The sequence below is a fragment of the Pinus tabuliformis genome, chromosome Q (genome assembly GCF_031772625.1).
Source record: "Pinus tabuliformis cultivar Carrire ecotype Pingquan chromosome Q, CPIR1, whole genome shotgun sequence".
Classification (NCBI taxonomy): Eukaryota; Viridiplantae; Streptophyta; class Pinopsida; order Pinales; family Pinaceae; genus Pinus; species Pinus tabuliformis.
In genome coordinates this window covers 129,731,795-129,755,360 of record NC_142296.1, presented here as the reverse complement: position 1 = coordinate 129,755,360, position 23,566 = coordinate 129,731,795, and positions in this window count along the sequence as shown.

The following is a 23,566-nucleotide window of genomic DNA, read 5'->3' as shown; positions in this document are numbered from 1 at the left end:
AAACTAACTACCTTTCTGAAGACTTGTATGAAGCTTCTGCGTGATCAGAAAGAAGTCGAAGGATTGTAAGACTTAATAAACAATTGTGCCAATAAGTAAAAGACCCTACTAAACAATGCTCGATAAGCAAGATTGGTAAGCATAAGGTAGAAACGAGGCACGAGATGAGGCTAATCGTGCATATAGGTGAATATGAAATGGAACAGTCAATCTTAGATCCAGGGTCTGATGTGAATATCTTACCTAAGAAGACATGGGATGTAGTATACATAGGGGGATATTATGGGGTACAGAGGGAGGTACCCAAGGGAATAATGTAATAATGTGATGGGCTATAGCTAATAAATAAATTGGTTAACCTGCATCGTATAATGGACCACAAGTACTTAGCAATAATGTGATAAGCCCATTGTATTAGAAGTATCGTATTGAGAGACCCATGGTAATGAATCATGGTATTGTATGTATTAAACCCATATAAATAGGCTAGAGACTTCCCATTGAGATGTGAAGGATTATTGTATTGGAAAGCATATGGTTTGTGGAGTGTTCTCCATTCTTAAGAAGTAATTGTATGGTGTTATCCCACCTTAAGGGTTTTGATTAATAGAGAGAAGAATTTCAATATTCAGATAATGTTATTTCTCGGCATATTTATATTTTCATATATTTGCAGGGAAGATCTACTACAAGTGGTATCAGAGCACTTTCTTGGGCAAAGCGGAGAGATATATTTATTTTTATTTTTATTTTTGCAGGAATTTTTTGGGGCTGCGAGTTTGCAGATCATATATGGAACTTCTGTGGCAAAATTTTCAGAAACAAATTGTAGATATGGGTTCTTTTTGAAAAAATACCCAAATTCAAGAAGCAAATTGGCTGAATCGGAGTCCGGATGAGGGAGATATTGTTGATTTAAAAATCAACTGTGTTGCAGAAATTTTTTGACGACAATTCGTGGACGGTGTATCTCCAATCAATTTTTCCAGTTTTTGTGGGGAATGTTGAGAAACTAATTGCAGATCTAAGATTCTCTTGAGAAATTACCCAAATTAAAAAAACCAATCGTTCAAATCGGAGTTTGGATGAGGGAGATATCGCTGATTTAAAATCAACTCTTTTTTTCATAATTTTTTGTGACAACGGGAGAGTTGTAGTGCGAATATGAAATTCCAAAGTTCCTAGATCAGGATTTATATCACATAAGAAGATGTAGAATGACTGTTCCATTTCCAAAAGAAGGCTATAATAAGGATTCTAAGCCATATTGACTGAGTTGTGCCCATTTTAATTTTGCCTCATAAAGTAGGCAAATTTTATTTTTTCCTCATTCTACTTCATGGCTTCTACTGAGCTGATTTTTACAGGAAAAGATGATGGCCTTACTATTGAAGAATTCATAAAAAGGAATAAGACAACCCTTCAGAAATTTTGGAAACCTTTAGTATGGATTAAGTTTAGAGATGAGGCTACCAAATGGCAGACATCACTAGACAAAACAAACTCTTTTAAGCCTTCCCGGTGAAGAATTTGAAAAAGGCCTTTTAGAAAATGGTCTCATGCTAGAAAGCAGGAGGATGAAACACGAAAAGGGTTAATTTCTGATGATATCTACTTATTACAGGTTCATTGATGTATTCAGAAGGAGAAGATCATTGTGTCTATAAATCCTAGTTGTAAGCAAAATTTTATAAATGTTAATTTGGAAAATAGATTGCAAGTACAAGCCAAACAAATGGAGCATACATAGATTAATAATGAACATGTGCAAGTTTATAAAGATTTGAAGATTTCTATGGATAAGTATGTATTGCATTCTGATTTTTATGCTTCAGATATGGATAATGTGGTTGTTGTTTAGGGATACCCTTGGATGGAATCTGTTGGTACTATCAATATTAATGTGCAGAAGAAATTCCTAAAACTCTGGTATAAAAAGAAGAAAATTACATTACAGGATATTTCCATCAATAAACAGATAGAGTCCAAGGAGGTTGAAGCAGAAAATGTTACAGGCACTAATTCATCAGATGAGGATTTCATGGTTGAAATAATACTAGAAGATAAGAGACAACCACAGGTGCCAAAACATGTACCAGATACCAATCAGGCTCCTTTAGGTGGTGAACTAAAGAAAGATACACCCTTAGTTAAAACTTCAACATATCACCACCCACATCACCCAGCAAGAAAACAACCAACAAGACGGTAACGAATCAGCAAAAAGAACAACAACCCCTGCATGATAGATAAAGAAGTGTGAAAATCCACCCACATCAAATCAACAAAGAGGAACCACAAGGATCAACTCCCAACTCAAGAGAGAAATGCACCGGCTAGATCGAGTAATCACCTATCTCTGGGATGTCTAGATGCACATGCATGGTACTAGTTGACTACTCTTTTGAGTAGTCCACTGGTATGATGCACGTGCATCTAGCCATCCCAGAGAGAGGTGATTACTTTATCTAGCTGGTGGATCGCTCGCTTGATATGGGAGTTGATCCTGGAGGTTCCTCTGTGTTGATGTGTTGTGGGTGGATTGTCGCACTTCTTTATCTAGCATGCAGGGGTTGTCATCATTTTTTCTGATTCACTGCCATCTTGTTGGTCGTTTTCTTGCTAGGTGATGTGGGCGGAGATATGTAATGGTTATTATTTTATTGGAAAGAATATGGGAAGTCTCTAGCCTCTTTATATAGGCTTAATACATACAATACCATGGGTCTCTCAATACCATACTTCTAATACAGTGGGCTTATCACATTATTGCTACCTACTTGTGGTCTCTTACATGATGCAGTTAACCACTTTATTTATTAACTATGGCTCATCACATTATTACATTATTCCCTTGGGTACCTCGCTATGTACCCCATAATATCCCCCCTAGGTATATTATAGAAATGATATCAGCAATTGATTAAGTTTTAATCTTGGTCATTGGAGTCCCAAATAGATATTATAAGAAGAGGTTGATCGCTATATGGAGTCATATATTACAGAATAATTTCCTTGGGAAATTCAAATTTCTAGAGAGCCGCAACATTTTGTCTAAAGAGTCCGAGCTAGAGAGGGAATGCAGAGACAAAGAGGGAAGCGAGAGTGAGTCTGAAGGAATCCTTCTAGTCCCTGAGAGTCAACTACTGGAGGGTTAATTTTCCTCAGTGAAGCTACACAGTAGTAGTGCAGAAGCTTTAGAGGCGGAGTTCAATTTGTCCAGTTAGAGGGTTGATTCAGTTGTTGGAGACTAGGAGAATTTTTGGAGAGGAACAACGAGTCATTCTCAGAGGCCAAGTTGGGCAGATGGTTTGATCAATTGCATTTTGCAGGAAAAGCATACAAGTGGTTGCGTAGAAGTGATGAAAGCGTTTTGTGGTGCCCTGTATTTTCTAGTTTTGGAGCTAGATCAATGTTGGGTGAGACAAAATTTCTTTCACAAAGTTTTGTGTCCAATTTCTTTTCTAGAGGATTACTAGTTTTGGCATTTTGTTGTACTCATAATTTTCTCATTGCTACATAATAATAAAAAAACCTCATTTGTTGCATTGGTTTCCCCACATAATCTTTTTCTAGGGACATTTTTCCAAAAACAACAGTGTAATATTTTTATGTGTGCGTGTGCCAGTATTTTCTCAGTTTCTAGTTTATCTTCCGCACTATTTATTTTGGTTAAAATTTAAGTTGCGAATCATTCAATGTTTGTCGTAGCAAATAAAATAAAAATTTAATTTACAGTTAGAAGAATAATTTCTAGTTGTCGCAATAGTTGAAAAATTCAAATGATATCAGAGAAAATTTTATCAGACAAGACTTATCTAGAAAGCAAGAGGAAGAAATCGTCTAGATTCAAAGGGAGTCTAGTAGATCAATTTCTGTATTTGTGCATAGGTTGGTCGAGAAATTAAAACTATTAGGTAGAAGGATTAATTTTTCTAGTGTAGGTGACAAGAAAATTTCCCAATTCCCAATACTAGTTCCAGCAAGCAGTAGCGAAGCCAGGAAGTAATTCCAGTGAAGCAGATCAATATTTTCACTAAGAAGATTTCTTGTCTGGGTGGAGAAGGGCTTTGCAACAGATTTTCTATAGTAGAATAAATGTCGAGTGGAAGAGAAAGTGCACACAAAGAGGGAATTTCTATTAGAGGGTTTCTAGCTTAAGAAATCCAAATTTCCATTTGAAGTCGACAATAGAAACTGGTAGATTTTATCACTCCAGAAGGGAATGAAAATAGTAGAGCTAGTAGACAAGTAGGAGAAAGAGGGATATTTCAGTTTTAGGTCAATTTTTTCAAGAAATGGCCACTATAGGGTTGAGAGATCAAGATAAACTGGATGGTGCCTCCAACTATGTCATTTTGAAGGCTAGGATTTCCTTTCCCCTTGATGAGAGTGGTTTGAAGACCTATGTAGAAAATGTTGTGGCAAAATATATTGATGCAGACTAGTTGAAGGAATTCAAGAAGGAGACAGCCAAGATGAAGAAGATGATCCTGGATGGAGGCTAAGACCATATTGTCTTGCATATTTTGGTTGAGAATATGAGCAAGGATTTGTGGGATGTTTTTGCACAACTATACCAAAATCCTTTCAAGTAGTAGAAGATATTGTTAAAAGAGAAGTTGAGTAACACTAGGATACATAAGGGTGAAGGCATTGATCCCTTTCTTGCCATAATTCAGGAAATCTAGGATACTCTTGCAGCCATTGGAAAAGTGCCTCAAGATATAGAGCTTGTGTGTTTGGCCCTGAATAATGTCTCGAAGGATTGGAAAATCTTTGTCCAAGGAATTTTGAGATGAGATACTCTACAATAGGATGTGGTCATACCTATAGTAGGAGGAGATGAGGCAAGCACTAGTGAAGACCTCCATCAGCGGAAGCAACAATAAGGGATCGAAAGGTGAGAAGGAGGAAGATAATATGGCTCTTGCATCAAAGGGTCCCAATCAAGGATAGGGCTCACAAGGTGAGACAAAGAAAATAATGAACCTATCTAAGGTAAAGTGCTTTATATGTGGCGAGTTTGGCCACTATAATACTTAGTGTCCTCAAAGGAAGAATGAAAAGAAGGAGAAGAAGGACTAGGTAGTAGCATCCTCAAAGATATACAAATTTTCCTCAGGTTTGAAAGGAAGAATTCACCATGTTTGCAACTATACCTCTAGGAGTGAGGTGGGGTGACATGGAGCTATAGTCCCAGATTTGTGGAAAGGTTTGGGTAGGGTCCATTGAGGTGAGCATCAATTGGTGTTTAATCATGTATTGTTACCTTGCTATAGGGGCCCATAATATTTAATAGCAGGAGGATAAGCGTAAGTTGATGCAATCATATTCTAGAGTGATAGTTGCAGTCTAGTTGCAGTTATATGTTGAGTAGCGCAAAGCAGTGTTGATAACAATGTAGGAGGAAAAGTGCAGAATCAATAGTAGCACAAATTTATCAGTGGAAAGTGTAGAGGACAATAATATTCAAATGCTTAAGAGACAACAACATCACAAAGACATAGTTGATTTGGTAATTTGGATGCTTATTAATTGTAGTGGTTGCAGTAGTGGCAACAATAATTGAGATGATGTTAGTTGTAGTGTAGATGCAGAGTTGGAAACAATGCAAGTTGTAGAGTGCAATGTTAATAATAGTATTGATGCAACATGGTTTAGCTACAGTTAGTGGAATATGAATCAAAGTTATCACAGTGGTTACTATGAGTGAGGGAACAACACAGTGACTAAGGGAAAAATGAAGTGACTAAGGGAGTAGCATTGTAACTGAGGGAGAAACATAGTCATTTCCAACAGAGTTTCCTGTTTATCAACAACAAAATGTATGGAGGATGTTATAGGGACAGGGTGTTGTAGCAACAATGTAGCACTAGAGTTGGTGAGAAAACCTTCCTAGGTAAGAGGGAGTGTTAGTTTTTGTAGTATCGTATGGTGGTCTAGTCTCTACAGTTGTCAGAGAGGCTAAGAAACACTAGGACTCCAGAACCCATAAAAGATTTCAGGAAAATCCACCTAGAAATGCCTTAACTAAGTTAATTAATCAATAATTAAATTTTTCCTAAGTATAAATTAGGAAAAATGATTAATTAACAACAATTAACTGAGCAAGATGATATTTCTCTAGAAACTCACATGAATAAACTAGGAAATGTTCTTATCCATTGGTTAAGTTTTAATCTAGGCCATTGGGGTATGAACTAGAGATTATAAGAAGAGGTTGATGGGTAGATGGAGGAATATACTAGAGATCGATTTCCATGGGAAGTTTGATTTTCCAGAGAGTAGCAACATTCCGTCGTAAGAGTTGAAGCCAGAGAGGGGACACATAGATATTGATTCTAAAGGAATTCTTCCAGTCCTGGAGAGTCAACTAAAGGTGGGTTGAGTTTCCTTAGTGACGATGCATAGTGCTGGCATAGAAGTTTCAAAGGAAAAGTTCGATTAGGGTAGTTAGAGGGTCAATTCAGTTGTTGGAGACCAGGAGAATTTCTGGAGAGGTCCAGTGAGCCATTCTGAGAGTTTGAATTAAAAAATGGCTTGATAAGTTGTAGTATCCAAGTAAATCCTACCAGTGCTTACGTAGAAGTGATGCAAAGGCTAACACAGGGGTTTTGTGGAGCCCAATATTTTCCAGTTTTGGAGCTAGATCAGTGTTCGGTGAGACAAAATTTGTCTCACTAATTTTGTGGGTAGTTTATTCTCTTGAGAATTACCAATTTCGACATCCATTTTTACTCAAAATTCTCTCCCTACTACTTAATAATAAAAAACCTTTAGTTGTTGCATCAGTTTTCCCACATTGGGTTTTTCCAAGGAAATTTGTCCAAAAACAATAGTGTTATAATTTTGTGTCTGTGCCAGTATTTTCTTAGTTTCCAATTTATATTCTGTAGTATTTATTTTTGTGAAAATTGCAGTTGTGAATTATTCATTATTTTTTGTAGAAAATAAATTGCAAATTTAATTTACAGTTAGAAGAACAATTTTTGTTGAAATGTGGCAAAAAGAATATTCCAATTTTAATTTGTCCTTGAATTAAAATTCGAATTTAGTCTCACCATCTGCTTGAAAAATAATTAATTAATTCATCTTGAGTTAATTAGTTGGAGAAATTCAAGTTAGAAGTCTTTCTGAAGTCATGCAACAATTATCCCTTAAATTAAGGATATTATCCCTTAATTAAGCAGATAAGGTTGAATTATATTTGAGTTGTAATTAGTTAGCTCAATTTATTGAGTTAAGTCCAGTTAAATTAGTTCCAAACTATTTGAGGAACTAATTGTGAGTTCAGTCAGTTAATGCATGCATGCATCCAACTAGTGTACTCTAGATAACTGAAGATTCTCTCATCATTAACTCATGCCTGTCTATTCTGAGAAAGACCCAGTTGAGATTAAAGACAGGGACATTGTACTATTAGTTGCATGAATTTTCCTATAAGGAAAACTCATGCATGTAGAAGGAATTCATTCCTTGAGGATTGCATAATTTTACAGGGTATGAGATCAGTGTGAGTGATCAATGTTACACTTGGTAACAATAGGGTCACCCAGGAAAAACTGCGCTATGAAATAGGAGGTTGGAGGGTAGTGTGGAAGACTTATGAGAAGCCTATTTTTCCTATGAGCATCTGAGAGGATTGTACTAAGAGTTGGCTAGATGTGAGTGCTATGGGGTAAAATGCACAGTGTATGGAGAATGAAAATACCCTCAAAGGTCTTCCCAGGACTTTTGACAGACTGTAAGATTATCTGCAATGGTTACAAAGTTACATGCATGTTCGTAGATAATAATCAACTATCAAAGAATGAGAAGGAGATTACCTCAAGCCTCCATGTAGATTTGCTGGAGAGCACAATGCAGCTAGATGGAAATCCTCCCAAGCCAGCTCCAGATCAAGTCCTGCACAAAGAAGAGACAAGTGTAATCACAACACACAACTCTGATGATTAATAAATGAATATATAAAAGAACATCTAATTGCATACAACTAAGCTACTCATATAAACAGGTATTGGACAAACAACTTAATAATTGATAATACCGACATCATAGAGTAGACAAGACAACTGCAATTCTGTATTTATATTGGAAGAGTGATTACAACCATCTGTTGCATCAGCCTTCCTCTACCCCTTCAACTTCTCTCTCTCTCCCTTCTTGCTCACTTCATAAGATATGAGACTATGCTCAACAGTCAAGTAGGCTATCCTTTCAAATGCTCTGACCCTTATCACAATGGCCCTAGCTTTGCTTATATAGCAATTGAGTTAGGGTTGCCAAGTTCCTCCTTGAGTTCACTAGGGAAAAAGCAATGAAATTGTCATGCTTTTCAAGTCTTTCCAATTTGCCTCCTTCTTTCAGATTGGAAATCCTCCAAATATATCAATTTTGGATGTTTCCTTGCTTTTCTTGAGTATTTTTAAGAACAAATATCTAGATATTTATGAATCAATTCATTCCTTTGACCCTTGGAACTTCACCAAGTTTCACTAACGATGTCCCCTAACTAGCAACATGAGTTAGTAGGGTCACTAACGCTCCCTTAGGCTTGCAAACAAGCTTTATAAAGAAGGTTGTTGGTGCACATCAAGTGTTAGTGTGGAATCAAGGCCTATAATTGTGGTCTTTTCTTCAGCTATCTTGTCTTTCCCCTCTGAGTGGATGAGGAGGTTAATTTGTTGTATAACAGCTGCCCCCTAAAGTATGAGGTCAGAGGCTACGACGATGGCCAAAATACTTTACTTTAACTGTAATTTTCCTTTCAAAGAGAGAGAGAGAGAGGATTGAAGCTTCGGGCGATACGTGAAACCTGATACAACACATATATATAAACTGCTAAAATCATATCTTGAGTCGGGCATTCCCATGCTTAGTAGCTATGTAAGAGTGATTTTCCTCAAAAGAGGTATGACGATACTGGCCTCCGATAAGCACAATGCGGATCCGGTGTCATAATAGAATCATCCTGAAAAGTTGTCTCCAAAAAACAATATCCACAGCTTGGGAGAGAAAACAAGTCTGAATGATGCAAGCCTCTACCCAAGGACTTTATTTCCACTTCACTGAACAGCATAGATTGATGCATGTGAATATATGCATTGACGTCGAACATGCACGAAATCATCTGATTACCAGTCAATAATGGAGACCGTTAACAGGTGTGAGGAAGGCCATCGATAATGGTGATGGTCTCCAAGATGCACAGTACAATCTAGCAAGTGTGAAAGATGTCTTTGTCGTCGAACACCCGTAGAATATCTTAACCAAGAGCCAATAATGAGAACCCCTAATCAAACACATGGTAACTTGCCACTAATGTCTGCAAGTACCAAAGCACTTAATGTGTTTCTAGGTTGTCTTCCTAGATAGAGTGTTGAAGTCAATAGGAAGATACTTGTCGAAAGGTAGGCAATAATATGTCCCACATCAGTCGACACAAAACGGGACAAGAAGGATTTTTTTTTTTGAGGAATATTTTGAGCATTTGGGTCTAAAAAACAGAGGGCATGATGAAAGGGTGTGTTTGATGGCTTGATGGAGGAAACGAAAGGTTAACCCTTGAACAATAGAAGGCACAACAACAGTTTTAACCAGACAGCACTAGACTCATGAACACAAAAGAGTGTTAGGTTACAAAGACACAAGAACATCTGGGTATATAGGCTAAACTCATAGGATGGTAGGATTCATATTGAGAGGCTGTCACAAGGAAGGTTTATCTGAGGGAGTGCCATGTTCAAGGGAACGACTGTTGCCAAACCACACTTTCTAATATGGAACATAGTTGTATTGTCAAATTTCCCCATCTGATTAGTTTAATGAGGGTAAACTCATCGATATTTTCATATTTAAAGAGTCTGAAAAGGACCTCAAAAAGAGCGACTCTATGCCATATCTGATTAGTTTAATGAGTCCAGATAGGAAAACTCGTCGATCTTTTAATGTTTTAAGAGTCTGAAAAGGATCGCAAAAAGAAATACTCTCTATCTTGTCTGTGTAATTTAAAGAGTCCAAACTAGACAACTTGGTGGTCTTTTCATATTTAGAGAGTCTGAAAAGATCGTAAAGAGCAACTCCATGGTGGTCCCTTTGTCATAGTTGTTAATCGGGTGTGACAAAAGGTTAATAGTATACCCGGATCAATTACTTTTCCATTAGTTAATCTATTGAATCTAGATAAAAAGAAACCTATGTTCAATAGATGTTGGCCTCATTTTGTTATGAGTACGAGGAGACGGACTAAACTTATTTTTCGTCGTGAAATTTTAATGAGTTACACGACAACAAGCTCAATGCCTTCATCAAATTTTAATGAGTCAAATGAAGGAAACTCAAAGTATCTTTTTTCAGTTTAGTGAGTGAGAAAAAAGAGGTAAAAGAACTGCTCATTCCTCCTTTGTAGATTTAATGAGCTCGAAGTGGGGAAAAACTCGGGGATTTTTCGATTTAAGAGTGAGAAATGGGCCCAAAAAAGAAAGTGCTCTTGCTGTTGTCATATATGTTTAACGAGCCCGGTAACAAAAACTTGGGATTTTCAGTTTAACAAGCGAGAAAAGTACCTAAAAGAATGCTCAGGTCATCTTTACAATGTTTAACAAGCCTAAAGACAAAACTCGGGATTTTTTCAGTTTAACGAGCGAGAAAAAAGTGCCTAAAAAGAATGCTCTGATGGTCTTTTTTAGTTTAATGAGCTAGAAAAAGATCGAAAAAGAGTTGCTTTGACCATTGCTACATAAGTTTAATGAGCCCAACGATGAAAACCTTGGAGATGTTTATATTTTTTAAAGAGAAATAAAATATCCCAAAAAGTGCTATATGGATAAAATTACAAAGCACATGCCTAGTGCAATACTAGGCATAGTACTTTTTCAGATAGATCCCATTTCTGGGCTCCTTGAGTGGGACTCCTTCCCAGTCCTGCAATTGATATGCCCCTTTTGAGAGGACTTTCTTGACAATATAGGGACCTAGCCATAAGGGTTGAAGGGTTCCTGCCCCCAAGAGATCATGTTTATGATCATAGAGCAAAACAAGGTCACCTTCTTGGTAATAATGAAGCTTAACCTTTTTGTCGTATTGGGATTTTACCTGGTGCTTGTGAGCCTCAAGTGTCAATTCAACATCTCGACAGGTTTCGTCCATCTGATTAAGGTATAGTAAACGTTCTTCTTCAGCATTAGTGCGGGGTAGGATTTCAATGGCTATTTACAGGGAAGGGATCTGACACTCAATAAGTTTTGAATCATCGTATAGCCTGATCTCATGTGCAACAATAGACAGATTAATGCCAGGAATTTCCTCATGAGACCAAGTGATTTCATCATGGAATTCCTTAAATAAGAAGGTGGAGCTTGCAATTTCCTCAGGATTGCAATCGGCTCCAATCTGAATTTTTTCCACGGTGCCTATCTTGACAAAAATAGTGATGAGCGATGTGCTGGAAATATGGCCCATGTTTCCTTCTGTCTCCAAAGTTTGGAGGTTTGCATAGGGTGAGGAAACAATTTCTAGTATGTCAAGGGACAGGATTTAAAGAGGCATCATGTTTGAATTAGATATCGAAACACGATGGTGTCAATCCTCCCAAGGTCGCTCTCCTAAACTCATGATTTCTCGAATAGCTTCGTCTGTAGGTAGGACTTTATTGAGTAGAATGAAATGAGGAATGGTTATGGGAAGGGCAGTGGTACTTTTGGCCGTAACCAATGTGACTGGAGATGCAGATGCAGATTCAATGGCTTGGTAGGCCAGCGCAGCTGGTGACAGTGGCATTTGGTCTCTGTATGTGTTAAGGTCTGAAGGAGCCGGAAGGATCCATGGATCGGTTTCTTCATGAGGAATAGATGAAAGCATGTTGACCGACTATGGAACCTTGGACGACTGAAGAGGGAAACAACCCATGAGGGAAGAAGCCTTCAATAGACTGGTACCGAGACTAACATAAGAGTCAGGCACACCACCTACTAGGGGTATGGAGCTACTTGGTAATGGTGAATAATCAGGGGTGCAGAAAGACAGCTGATCTACTGTAACTACCTTTCCATCCAATGGGAATAGGATGATGCGAAAGACAATAGATATGATGGTCGTCATGGCATATGTCCAACTACAACCCAGCAAGAGATTATAGTCGAGTTTTTTGTCTACAACTTCTATGTCCACCATTATGGTTTTCCCATACAAAGTGATGGGGTAGCTAGCCAGGTAACCTTTTGGGATGAAAGCGTGACCGTCGAAAGCTTTAAGGGAGTTCAACGGCATGGATAGGGTTGGAGAATCCAGGGCACGCTAGCATGAAGTCGACATGACGCAAGTAGAAGCACCTTCATCAATGACAGTTCTTTGTATACTCTTACCTTTCGAGGTAATTTGCACCTGAAATGCAAGCTGGTGAGAAAGGGGGGGTTTACACTTTTCCATGTCGAAAATAGCAAGCATGGAATCCTATGGGTCGATGCCACCAATAGCCAAAAGCAAAGCTTTCTGCTGTGTTGGGCATGTTTGTAATACTTCGAGTGCCGACATAGCCGATGGCACTTGCGCCAAGTCTTCTACAATGTTGTAGTTTTGGGCGGCACGTATAGATGTATTATGCATTATGTGTTGAAGTGCCCCTTTTGGGGGTTGAATTGCAAGGTTCGCAACTAACCTTTTGATATGCAAATCATTCAGCGGTGGTCGGTTTGGACTTGAGGAAGGTTCCACTGCATGAGCGACAGGAGCTCCATATGATTGGGCTCATGTTTGTAGTTCTACCGTTTCAAATGTGTAAATGGCAAAATATCCTTCACCAACTGAAGGATGCTGCGAACCATCATTGCCCCCTTGTGAGGGTTGTGGTTGGTTGGAAATAAGATTTTGCTACTGCTGAGTGGGGAAAGGATTTTTTAGGACAACGAGGGTCCGACCAATATCCTTTCTAGCAATGTATTCGGTGCATTCCTGAAGAAACAGACAGCGATAGGTCATGTGGTCTTCAGCACAAATTTTTCAAGGAAATGTGGCAGGTTTGTCCTTTCCATCGTCAGTAGGTGCAGTGGCCTTCTGTTTTGGGTTGGGCTGCTTTGTTGACTGTTCCTCAGAAGGAGCAGTCTTTTTCTTATTCTTCTTGTTCTTACCATCGGTCTTTTGCGTAGACTGCACAGAGTTGATCACTGTGGTAGGAAGAGCAATCGATTTGGTAGAGGGGTCCATTGTCATCTGGGCAATGTGACCACTGAGTTGGTGCATCGCAACCTCGAAGGTTACGCCGACAATGCCGTCGGCGTGCGCTCCAAGGTGCTGAGTGGAGGAGACATTAGAGTTACGAGGGGCATTGGGGATTATGTCGTAAAGAGTGCCAGACTACGAATATATCAAATCCAAGTGCTGGGAACGATGTATGGATTGGTCTTCTGTGACTCAACCTCCTAAAGCGACATCTTTAGCAATTTGCAGGAGTAAGGACTTGCAGAACTAGTCCGATAAGAGATAGTCTAGGAGGGGAGTTTTCACTGACCCCCACCTATGTCTCCATTCATGTATATGATCAGAGATTTGGGTGGAAGTATCCTGACATAATGAAGTGAGGAGCTCTATCCGAGTCTAGAAGATGGGTATCTGGAAGTGCTTTAGGAATTCCATCGCTAAAGCGTCGAAGTAATTTATTGACGTGCGTGGTAACTCAATGTACCATTTAGTTGCGTTTCCAGTGAGGGTGCGAGGAAAATATGTAACCGGACACTATCATACACCATAGCATTTGAAACACACCAAAGATGGTAGGTGGTGATATGGGTGCCTGGATCCTCCCCTTGTTTTCCATCGAACTTGGGGATGTCCGTTGGTATCTTATGCGAGATCGACGACCATTGTAAGTTATGATAGATGGGATCATTTGTAAGCTTGTACAAATCAGGTATATCAAACATTACCAAGAAAGGCAGAGAGTGAGATGCCCCTGACTTGGACCAAGGTGATGACATATGAATTGAGGAGCCTTGCACTCCTCCCATTGTTTGACTCCCAATATTATACATGGGCTACGTCGTGTAGCAGTTGCTTTGAAGTATGGTGTTGTAGAGTGGATTTCCATGAGGATTTTGATACTAGGGTATAGAATTGTCCCCAAGATAAGCGGTGCCCCCTTGACTCATTTGAATTTGTGAAGAGGGTGCCCCCATGGATTGGTTGGGAGCTCCTAGAGGATTCTCGCCCATCACAGAACTAACCATTTGTCCTTAATTGACATAAGGAATGCTCATGTCAATTAGCGACTGACCACGCATGCCTGAGAATGGAGGGGGAACTGTTACGTTCCCTATTGGCATGTGCATATTGGGAATGCCCCTAAATATATGAATCTGGGGAATCCAAGTGTATAATGGTGGCTGACTATATTGTTGGTGGATGGGAAGCACACCTATATTGCTATATTGAGTGTTGTAGGGAGTGCTATATATAGCACTTGTCGAAGGTATGCAGTTTGACACTAAAGGAGTGGAACCCGGCATAGGCTAGGTCCTGCTCATAGAGGTTGTCATGTGAGTGGTTGTACCTAGGACAAATGGGATAGCAGGGTTCACCATTACTGGTGTTGTGGTGATAGTTGACTGGGGAAGTGGTGGAGGACCAAATGTGTCCACAAAGTTCCACGACTCGTTAATCGTTGATGGGATAGATGGAAATGTCCCAACTATCGAAGTAGGAAGTACAGGTATCGCGGGATCCAAGAGTGGGTCCGAAGGTTCCGTAAGCAGAGAGTTGAAGGGAGGAAGGAATCCTTCGGTAAAGAAATTCTCCAGAAAACTTGAATCGTCGGTTGTCCAAACAGATCCTGTGTGAGATCTGGGAGACTAATTCCCCGAAGATGGGGAATGTAGTTCACTGGAGCTCGGTGGATCTTCCACAATGAATGGAGGAAGTCCTAGCAATCGTCTAGATTTATGATGAGGGTGGGATGTAGCCATGGTGACCGTTAATTTTTATCAATAAATTTTATCGTGATATTTGTTGAAGTCTCAAAATGATAACACTTGGGTGCCTAAAAAATATAAAAAATACACTACGTCTATCAATCAACAAACAGAGGGAAAATACCTTGTTTGATAAGCACTGATCACTAGAGATGAAACCCAGTATCTCAATGAATAACAGAGAAGGATGGCCAGATGTACAGTTACGGTTACTTTATAGCTTCACCCAAACCTCAGATTAAGGGGCCAAGTACTCTGACGAAGACGAGAACCCTCCCAAAAACTGAAGACAAAGTAGATTTTCCTGCGTTAGGTACTAGGACAGCCTGTTCCAGTCACCTTGTGTAAGTCCCTAAAAGTTTGGCCACTAAAGATACCTCAGATCACAGACACCACTGGGGGGGACATAGTCATAGACAGCACGCTATGTAGGCAGGATACCTTTGTCCCCGACTCAGCGCCGAAATCCCCGAAGGGATCCCCAATACACAGAATACCCAAAGGAGTTGTAAGAGAAGGCAGGCTACCCTCACTTACAGTTCGATGTTTTCTCGTATTTTTCTCTGCTTTTACTGGAGTGGTCCCAGTAGTATGAGTGCAAAAGGAAATTTTCTCTCTTTTAATGACACTAGTTGGGTTTTCGACCTTGGGCAGTTTACTCACACTGCTTAGCCCAAGATCCTAGCCTACACTAATGTTTGATTGCTCAAATAAAGAGTTACTGATTGATTTTAGGTAAATTCTATGTGTACATGATTATTGTCTTTGGTAGGGGAGTTGACGTATGAAATGTGATGAGACTCTGACTCAATAATTCATGCAAAAGACAATTCTTTAAAAAAAATTCAATTCGATGAAAACAAGCTATATTCTACAAGTGAGAGCTTTTCACATGTTCATATTCTTTCCATGCATCTTAGTCATTTAACACATGCATAACCAAAAGACTTCTTTCCAATGTTTCTTAACAACTACTTGAAACCAAAATAGAGCAGCTTTTAACTAGCTAAATAGAAGGATGAATAAAAAATGTGGGTCTTTCTTTCATAAAAAATGCTTTTAAGAAAGAAAAACAAAGCTTATTTTCCTTAAAAAAAATAAAATTAGGACACCAATTTTCTTAGCAAAATGCAGTAACAGATCTTATATTAGTCCATGAGAAGGCTTCCTATCCATTTTGGCTTATAGACACTGTTGGAAATCAAAGTATTGGGAGACTAATGCTCTATAACAGTGGCTACAGAGAGTTAATAGGTCCACTAATGCTCCCTGTGAACATACAAAGTGCTTTATAAAGCTGTGTGTAGTCTGCTAACCTACGTTAGTGCAGGAAATCAGTCAAAACCAGGGCTTTCTAGATCAAATTCCAAGATGAATACATGTAGGAAAGATGCAGCAAGATTTTTGGTGGGTAAGAAAGGGATTGCAGAATTATAGGGAGCTATTAGAAGGAGGAGAAACTAAGAAACTGTACAGGAAAACCAGGAACTAGATGTATAGTCCCCAGTGGAGTTGCCAATTCTGCTATGGGGTAAAATGCATGGTGTATGGAGAATGAAAATACCCTCAAAGGTCTTCCCGAGACCTTCAACAGATTGTAAGATTATCTGGAATGGTTACAATGTTACATGCATGTTCATAGACAATAATCAACTATCAAAGCAAGAGAAGGAAATTACCTCAAGCCTCCCTGTAGATTTGTTGGAGAGCACAATGCAGCTAGATGGAAGTCCTCCCAAGACAGCTCCAGATCAAGTCCTACACAAAGAAGAGACAAGTGTAATCACAACATACAACTCTGATGATTAATAAATGAATATATAAAGGAACATCTAATTTCATACAACTAAGCTACTTATATAAACAGGTATTGGACAAACAACTTAATGATTGATAGTACTGACACCATAGAGTAGACAACACAACCGCAGTTCTGTATTTATATTGGAAGAGTGATTACAACCATCTGTTGCATCTATTAGTGTCTGTCTTTACAGCCTTCCTCTAGTGATCAAACAGGCTCTTACAAAGTGATTTTAAGGTGTCAAGGTCAAATTTTGTCATTTCAGTGAGTCTTCAAGCAAAATTTGGTCACTAGGCATTACGTCTAGGGTTTGCTTTCACCCTTGTCAAAGTTGTCCAAATGTCAGTCCATTTCACCGTTCAGATGAGTGTACCATAATTTAGAGAGTTGTCATTATCATGTCAAGTCCCACTGGGTCATTTTACACCTTGTTCATGCTTCAGTTGCGCCTAGCTACGGTCATTTACCTCTCTTAGGGTTTTGAAAGGCAATTTCTCTTGGATGGTCAAATCATCGGTAAAACTTGTATCATGATGTTCATACACCTTCCCCTATCCTTAAAATACCTTATCAAACACTTCCCATCACTGAGATCCCCCAAATTCCTCATTTTCGCACAAACCCTAGTTTCCTGCTACAACTTGGCAATTTTCTAGGTTGGGCATGTGTTTTGCCTTTTTGGACCCCTTCCCCTCACTCAATCTCTGAGATTACACTTTCCCCTACTTTCTAACATCCCTCCCTACTTCCCAAAATTTCCTCAAGAATTTAGAAACTCCCTATCCCCTTCATTTCGCTTCATTTCGACAAATCCCTTGTTCCACACATCGGGATAGGTTTCACTCAAATGATGTTTCTGAGTAGTAAAAGATGAATTTGGAAAACCTGAGAGAGGTTTTTGTCTAAAGCAGATCAAGGAAGAAAAACATCCTTCCCTTTTTACACAGGTGTCATTGTTTTGGAGAAATGTCAAAAATATAGTTGCCTCGGGAGAATTGATGCTCCTCTGAAGTGACCTTGGAAAAATCAAGTTTTCTCCTAGCTCAGTTGGCCAAATGACTTGTTTGATGAGTCAAATGATAACTATACTAACATTGCTTTCCAATGAGCTATCATGAGCTCAATTTTGAGTTGAGGAAGGCATTCAAAAGTTGACTGTAACAGCACTCTGCCTTGAGGCAGCCTCCCTGGGCACTTTTTGACCAGTCTTGGGAGTTTTGACTTTTGACAAGGCAAATAAACTCCAAATTGAAACATTCTAGTTGGGTTGGTGACAGATTTTCAGAGCATCTACCAGTTTCATTGGATTCAGAGGGCAGCATAAGACTCAGGGTACAAACAGCAGTAATGGCATCAAAAGTTTCATCAGATTATGAGGGGCCTTTGGGAGAGCCATCAGGTGAAAGAGAGACTGAGTTTGTTCTCCTCCATGATGATGACACCGACACAGAGCCAACAAATGAGGAGCTTAGAGAGGTCATCCATGAACAACAGTTAGAGATTGAGGCCTTGTCCCTTGATTTGGAGAGGGCCAAGTGGAACATGAAGTACCTGGAATAGAGAAATAAGCAACTAGAGGATCAACAGGCGATCATGGAGCTGCAAAACATTCGTGAGCATCGCCAAGCTACTCAAAAAAGAAGGGTTGAGTTCACATCTTTGGAGCAAGAAATCAATGAGGATTGGGAGGCCAACCTTGAGAGGACCAACATGCATTTGGAGAGGCTGCTAGACAAAGCCGACAAGGACCTTGCACTGCTGAGGCACATGGCATTTCACTACCGGGCACGAAACATGAGCGCCAAGGCCCGAATAAAGAGCTTGAAGGCAAAATTGAGAAAGGCAACAAGGAGGGAAAAAGAGGCAAAAGAGAAAGATAGACTTAGAATCTTGGCTGAGGCTTCCTTAGCTCAGCATGGCACCCCATAGGGAACCTCCAGCCCAAATTTCAGCAAATTTGGGGAAGTTTTGGTCAAATTTTGATTTTTTGGACAAAAAACAGGAAATTCCTCCCTGTGCGCCGCGCCACTGGCGCGACGCTAAAATTCTAGGGCTCCAATGAAGAAATCGCTTGCATATTTGGATTCAGCATCGAGAATTATGACTACTGGTGTCCGGGCAAGAGGTTTGGGTAAGGTCTGGGTCTCCTAAAGGTCAAAAAACACCCAAACATGGCCTCTCTGCCACTTTTTTGACACACAGAAAGCAATCTTGGGAGAATAAAGATTTGGAGGGGCAAATGAGCACCAAATTGAGAAATTCCAGTGGGGTTAGAAAGTAGATAGGACGGGCTTTCCAACACGCCCACTTGGGCACATTTTGGACACCTGCAAGTGCCCCAAAACAGGCTCCAAAGTGGCGCGACGGACAGAGAATTTGGCACGACGCACAGGGGAAAAAACGGCCAATTTGCTCCCGTTTCGCGAAATTTCGGGTCGCGACTTCTCCAAGTGGGCCCGATCATCTACACTTCGGTTTTTTGGCACCAAAGACGGCATTTAAAGAGTTTTCTCTCCAGATGGGCATCTATCCAAGTGGCAAAAGGATGCAAAGGGTCACCCCAGCCAAATGTCATGCTTGAGAGCGCTGCACCTGTAGCTGATGGTTGGCTCTCCATCTCCTTTTCGAAATGATTTAAGTAACTTCCCAACCCCTGGGTGTTCCATCTCTTCTCTACACTTTCTATATATTGTATGCAAGTTATTTGCAAAGGGTTGGCTGGCTTGTAACTTCTGGGAGACTGTGGGAAAGAAACTCTGTTTCTGCACTGTGTATATTTTGACAAAGAGTTAATGAAAGGCAACGGCTCTGTTTCATGAGATTCTTGTGGTTGTGAGTGTAGCAAATGTGTTCTTATGTTCCATATGTATCTTGTTATGTTTCATAATTCATTTCATGTTTCATTTCAGTGAAATTTTCTAAGTGAGATTAGGTAGAATTCAATTTATATTGCTCTGCCTGTGCGAAAATTTCATGTGCAGTGTCATTCTTCTGTTGAAAAGGATTCATGCGACCATGCCCTTTTCACTATCTTCAGCAATATTTCCATTCCGCATCACCTTAAGTTGAAATTGTTGCGCTTCCCGCCTACCTTGCCTCACGGAATAATTTGTGCCTTCATTCTGAATTCTCTGTTCTTTGCTAAGCGCCAGTCCCATATACATCCTAGAAGCTCGGTCACTTCATAAAATCTTTTCCAAAATCCCTTTTCACTTACTAGCCTAAGGTAAATATTGCTTTGTAAGTCATCTCAGACCATTTTTCCTATCCATTCGCTGAGCGTGACTCGGAGAGAGCCCTCTCCTGCTCTGGTAGGGCTAGCTACCAGACTGAGCGTGGTTTATGGTTACCCTAATTTTTTCCTTCGTTTAGCCTAAGGCAGATTTAGGTGCTAACATAGTGGCGACCATACTGGGGATGAAATGGTTTATTTGTAGATTGTTTTGCCCCAGTACATATCTCAAGTTCAGAGCTGATTTTTGATGGTGAACAATGATCAGACATAAGAATACGACTGAAATCATTCACCTGGCGACTCCATTCACTGAAGAATCCATGCAATCAGTCCTTCATGGTGACTCCACTGCAGAGGGATCAGTAGCTTTGAGATTTCTTAAGATGGATCGGATTGCAAGAAGATACGCTCCCATGAGCCGAGATCACATCCCAGGTTTTCCAAATAAAATGCCCAAGGTAGATTGGTCAAAGAATTTGCCTATGTTCAGAAATGTGGAAGGTAATGACGCTGCTCTTCATCTGGTGAAATTTCACATTCACGTGCATAAATTAAAGATCGATTTTCTTGAAGACTGTTTGATGAAAATGTTTATGGCTACTCTGGAAGACGAAGCCCGATCTTGGTATGAAAGTTTGCCACCTGCTTCCATTTATTGTCTAAAGGATTTTCATTCAATATTCTTTGAGAAGTATAAAGAATCTTATCCATCATTAAATCTAGTTCATGATTGTTGCAAACATGCTTCTACTTTTATTGAAAGTCTTGAAAAATATTATGAAGATGATAATTTCATGGATGATGAGATCATGGAAGCCTTGTATGAAAATCCCTTTCAGCAGCGTAAAGACGATCATGAAAATTTGCAGCATGATCAAGATTGTAGTACGGTGGAAGATGAAAGAATTCTGCATCTTGACAGTCAACATGAATTATATGAAATAGATCAGCAGGTTGAAGAGTTCCATATGGCTGAAGTTGATGAAAGAAAAAGTGTCGGTTCAGATCTGTCAATAGAAGAAGACAGCATGCAAGTAAGTTCAGTTCTAATTTCAGAATGTGATAATGTCAAGACAGCTATTTCAGTTCCAGATTTAGACTGTGATGACCAAGAATGCCTAGTATGGAATCTTATGAAAGAGAACTCTGCTGCTGAAATCATTTGGGATGAAGAAGACAAATTTTTGGATCCAAATGTTCTCAGTTCATTAGAATACAGCCTTCATGAGGAGGTAATCCAGTTAGTGTATGAAAAACAAGATCAGACCTTCATTCAATACATTCACACCACAGAAGATCAAAACATTCAGGATTTCCATTCAGATTCCTCTTCATATGTTTCATGTGTTGAAATGTTTTTCCAAGAAGATATCTGGTCATCTACCTGTTCAGATTTTTTTGAAGCCCAAGAGCATAGTTTTACTGAAGCACATGATGAAGGAAGATCAGAATTTGAAACAAAGGACACCTTGTTTCTTTAGCAGGAAGAAAATCTTCATGTTCTTTAGGATCCAATGGAAGATTTACTGTAGTCAGCCGTGAAGGTGATTATTGCAGTATTCAGTGATGAAGGAGATCATGGTCAATTAGTTTTTTGGATGCCCAGTTACAAGTATCTATTGTTGACCAGAAGATCTGATCAGGAGAATCAATCAAGGAGGCATCTACTTGATTGGTTACATTGGAAGACATATTACACATGATTGTACATAGTGCATTAGTACGCAGGTGGCTGTCATCTTGATTTGAAACCCTCGAATCTTGATGGACTGCTGCCATTGAACAAGCTTTGTAAATACTTGTTTTAGTTAAGTCAGTCATGAGTCATTTACTTTTGCATAGAGTCAAGTTTTTCAGTCATTTCAGTTCGCATTGAGTCAGTTTCAATCAAGTTTCAGTCAGTAAATTGAGTCATGTTGGTTTGTTGGAATAATGGACTCCATAGCCCAATGGACGAAGGCACTGTCTGCTCACCCAAAGATCTGCAGTTCTTGGAATCTCCAAGGAGCTGCCATCCCTATTGGAGCCAATGTTAGTGTCAGTCTTTACAGCCTTCCTCCAGTGATCAAACAGGCTCTTGCAAAGTGATTTTAAGGTGTCAAGGTCAGATTTTGTCATTTCAGTGAGTCTTCAAGCAAAATTTGGTCACTAGGCATTACGTCTAGGGTTTGCTTTCACCCTTGTCAAAGTTGTCCAAATGTCAGTCCATGTCACTATTCAGATAAGTGTGCCATCATTCAGAGAGTTGTTATTATCATGTCAAGTCCCACTGGGTCATTTTACACCTTGTTCATGCTTCAGTTGCGCCTAGCTACGGTCATTTCCCTCTCCTAGGGTTTTGAAAGGAAATTTCTCTTGGACGGTCAAATCATTGGAAAAACTTGTATCCTGATGTTCATACACCTTCCCCTATCCTTAAAATACCTTATCAAACACTTCTCATCACTGAGATCCCCCAAATTCCTCATTTTCACACAAACCCTAGTTTCTTGCTACAACCTAGCAATTTTCTAGGTTGGGCCTGTGTTTTGCCTTTTTTGACCCCTTCCCCTCACTCAATCTCTGAGATTAAACTTTCCCTACTTCCTAACATCCCTCCCTACTTCCCAAAATTTCCTCAAGAATTTAGAAACTCCCTATCCCCTTCATTTCACTTCATTTCGACAAATCCCTTGTTCCACACATCGGGATAGGTTTCACTCAAATGATGTTTCCTAGTAGTAAATGATGAATTTGGAAAAACTGAGAGAGGTTTTTGTTCGAAACAGACCAAGAAAGAAAAACCTCCTTCACTTTTTACACAGGTGTCATGGTTTTGGAGAAATGTCAAAAATATAGTTGCCTCAGGAGAATTGATGCTCCTTTGAAGTGACCTTGGGAAAATCAAGTTTTATCCTCGCTCAGTTGGCCAAATGACTTTGTTGATGCGTCCAATGATAAATAGACGTAAATAGCTTTCCAATGACCTATCATGAGCTCAATTTGGAGTTGAGGAAGGCATTCAAAAGTTGACTGTAACAGCACTTTGCCTTGAGGCAGCCTCCCTGGGCACTTTTTGACCAGTATTGGGAGATTTGACTTTTAACAGGGAAAATAAACACCAAATTGACAAATTCTGGTTGGGTTGGAAAGTATACTCAAATACCTTTCCAACGAGCTACCCTGCACCCAATTTGGACACCGGGAAGGCCTCCAAAAGTCACCTGGAAAAGACCGCAGCGCACAGAGAGAGCGTGGTGCACTGGGAGAGGTTTTCCAGTGTAAAATTTACACTGGTGCGGCGCACACAAAGAGCACGGTGCACAAGGAAAAAAGGGCCTGAAATTGTTCCAAATTGCCTCAAATTTCTTGGTGAAAGCTATCAAGTTGAGAGGTAGGCCTTATGATACCTCTTGTCCATCAATTTCGTCAATGATATGGTGTTTATAAGATGTTTAAATGGTACCCCGAATGCACGAGGTCAACCATGAAAAAATCATCAAGAAAAATGATAGATGGGGTTGCAAGATTGTGATGATGCCACCAAGGTTCCAATTCACTCCCCTTGGCCCCTCACCCCTCATC